This window comes from Armigeres subalbatus, unplaced genomic scaffold (assembly GCF_024139115.2).
Source record: "Armigeres subalbatus isolate Guangzhou_Male unplaced genomic scaffold, GZ_Asu_2 Contig1805, whole genome shotgun sequence".
NCBI classification, from domain to species: Eukaryota; Metazoa; Arthropoda; class Insecta; order Diptera; family Culicidae; genus Armigeres; species Armigeres subalbatus.
The window spans coordinates 1,164-4,295 of record NW_026942623.1 but is presented as its reverse complement, the minus strand read 5'-3'; the positions used below and the strand labels follow the sequence as shown (position 1 = coordinate 4,295).

The 3,132-nt window shown below is 40.5% G+C and overlaps 1 long non-coding RNA gene across 1 annotated transcript; it reads left to right on the top strand.

Moving 5' to 3' along the window:
- The first annotated feature begins 1,388 nt into the window (after nucleotides 1-1,388).
- LOC134203349 (uncharacterized) lies at nucleotides 1,389-2,914 on the top strand. Its single transcript, XR_009977581.1, has 3 exons — nucleotides 1,389-1,573; nucleotides 1,634-1,701; nucleotides 1,762-2,914. It is a non-coding gene; the product is annotated as an uncharacterized LOC134203349 (long non-coding RNA).
- Nucleotides 2,915-3,132: the final 218 nt, after the last annotated feature.

Sequence of the window (3,132 nt, the reverse complement as noted above, 5' to 3'; positions counted from 1 at the left end):
GCGCTGCAATACAAACTTTTTTGTTTTACGTTTTAGAGCTTTGGTGTCTTCGGCAAAGTTGTAGAACGTAAAAAAATAACTGTAGTCGCCGAAGACACCTAAGCTCTATGTCGTCAAATTGCTGAGATATAATTAAAATTGTAAAATTTCAATGATTTTTATATTTCTCGCACTATTTTACCCAAAATTGTAAAAAAAAACTAATCACACGCGACAGAACTAACTGATTTACACAACTGATTATGGCTATGGTCCATGCTTGAGTTGTTTTTACTGTAACTTGGTATAAAAGTATCATAGAGTTAGGGAAGTTATTGAATTCGAAACATTATACTATCATATTAAGATAAAGGAACCGATCAGAGCAGTCCATATTTTTATCGACTAACAAAACACACAGTACAAATCATCGGATAAAGATCGATTTCAATGAGTTAATGCAATCTAAACGCATAACATTATTGACATTTTTAGTCATATATATTTGTTTACGATAAATTCAGCCCTACTACTAGGATGTTCAATTGGGTTGTTTATCAAAGAAAAGCAGAGATTTTTTTAGCTAACATAAAAAGCATGCTTAGCTAATCTCGAACAAATTTTTATTTTGTTTGTAAACCTTTTATTTACATTTTATACAGCAAACAATAAGCCATTTCAATCGATAGAATGACACTAACATTCATAGAATGACAGTTGGCCCATGCAGCATAAGAACATTTTTCTAATCCCATATAAATTTAAAATTCAAATTAAAAATAGTTCCAAGGCTCAAAAATTCTGAAAAATGGGAGTCAGGCTCAGTTTTGTGCAGATTTAGAATATGTAAAAACATATATACCCCTAAACAACCCAATTATAATTTATGATGATAATCGATGCACGGTAACATGTTCTGCAAATCTTTGCCACAACATATCGATTAAGAATCGTAGTAGGCAAAGCGTATGCTGTTGATCTTAGTACATATTTACTGAGGGTTATGCAGGTGAGATTTCAAAATCAAAATATTTCATCTTCATTAATTGTGGCTTACTTGTTAAACATTATAGCGAATGTTTTTTTTTTGCTTTTATTGTAGCCTACGCTCCATCGTCCTAAATAAATAATTATAGATTTGAATAATATGTTATTGAATGGGTAGTTAGTGAATGATTAATTCATGAGCATTGGTCAAAGTTCGCCGTTGAGTAAAACCTTATCAACTGGTACGACACGAAAGCCAATGAGGTAGTAGATTCTGCGCCATAAATTAGACGAAAAACTCATTAGGGAAAGCTCGCGAGGACGGCCATAATACAGGAGAGCATTCGCGAAGGTCAGAGTCATTTGTTATCTTTGAGAAAGATGGGAAAAGATTCACGATCAAAACCGAAACTGAGCGAGCATCCAACTTTAAACTTTTGCACTACCGAACTATTTCGAAGATGATCGCGGGAAAATCGAACTTCCGTTTAGTTCGGCCGAAGTCACCTTCCCTAATCTGAGGGTCAAGGTTGCACTTCACTCTCGTTCGAGCTGCAGATTAGTGTAGAAGTGTCGCGAGCTTGTCCGAGTCGAATAACCGTTGAATGTGAGTTCAGTGACGTGGCTATATTTCTTAATTTTAATCTGTTCATTGTTTCTTTGTTAGTCTTTAGAACAAAAGTTATCTTTAGAATAAGGCTGTACAAAGTGTGTGCGTTCAAGAAGAAGCTACAGGTAAAGTGCTTAATATGCTTGTTAAGAAAATGTGTGAATGTGCTAAATGCTTGTGACTAGCCTACGGCTATATCTATTTTGCTAGCGACGCTTCCTGCTTTTCGACGCGAAGAGTGCGGCTTCTTGCAGCCATCAGAAGCCAGCGGCCCGCCAACACGCCGCTATCCCATTGCAGTGGTCATCAATAGCCACAACGTGGCCAGACTCAGCCTACGGCCCCCCGCGAAAGTCTTCATCCACGTGGAAGCGCGACTAAACCGGCATCTAGTCCCACCCTACCGCGCAACGTACCAGGAGCGCATACACCACAGCAGCACATCGTCAAATTACTGCAGCTAATCGGTGAGTCGCCTATTCCAATCGATCTTTTTTTGTGGAGTGGGGCGTCCGGTGAGGACGCCTCGGAGGAAAGTTTTTTGCCGACCATAGGTCGAGGAATCACGACGAATGGACAATCGTCCCGACGTCCAATAACCATTTCGGTTGAGCGGAAGTAAAATCAAAACGTGTACACGTAGTTTTCGGAACACCCCCAACCCTATTGTGTAAGCCACCCGGGTGCATGGCTAGCTAGATCGGTCGCCGCATCGTTGATTGCAGAATGTGAATGGAGTATAGCACAAGCAGAGAAGAAAACGAATAGAAACGCACAGAAAAGCACTAGAGTAGGTTAGAGGTAGAAAGGTTGTACGTACACCACGAAATAGAAGCATGCTATTATAATAAATCTCCTTGTTTTTGGCCATGATTTTCCCTAAATAAATGTTGTTATTTATTACCAGCAATACATGGAGTACCTACGTAGTTTGTTCAGTTTAGATGTTAGAAATATGGTTTAGTCACTGCGTGTCGATTAATTAGTGTTGCGTGGCGCAAATGAATGTGGCGTCTTGCGTATTTGCGTTGTCTCTTCCATACTAGTCGCGCCTCTTGCGGAAACGGGTGGAATCTCCGATGATGAGAAAATAACGTACAGCATAAGTTGTATCGCTTGTTGGGCATGGGTGACGTCTTACCGGGATCTTTGGAGGAACAGTTCGTAGCGTGACAGTTTTGGTTGGTTGCGTAAGGTAAAATACCCAGTTCAGGTGTAGGAAGTAGATGCGCTGGCTCGATCACTTTCTTTTTCGGAAATAATCAATGGACTCGCCCTAAGCGGAGTCTCACCGGGCAAATTAAAAAGGAATGTGCGGTCTCCCTTAACGGAGTGGCGCTTAAGCCGCACATTTTTCCGAGATCGACCAGTGCCAGCTACATTATCCGATAATCGATATGGCTCAAGGTAAGTTATTTTAATTAGTTTATGCATATCATACTATGGGGCCCTCCTTAGCCGTGCGGTAAAACGCGCGGCTACAAAGCAAGACCATGCTGAGGGTGGCTGGGTTCGATTCCCGGTGCCGGTCTAGGCAATTTTTGGATTGGAAATTG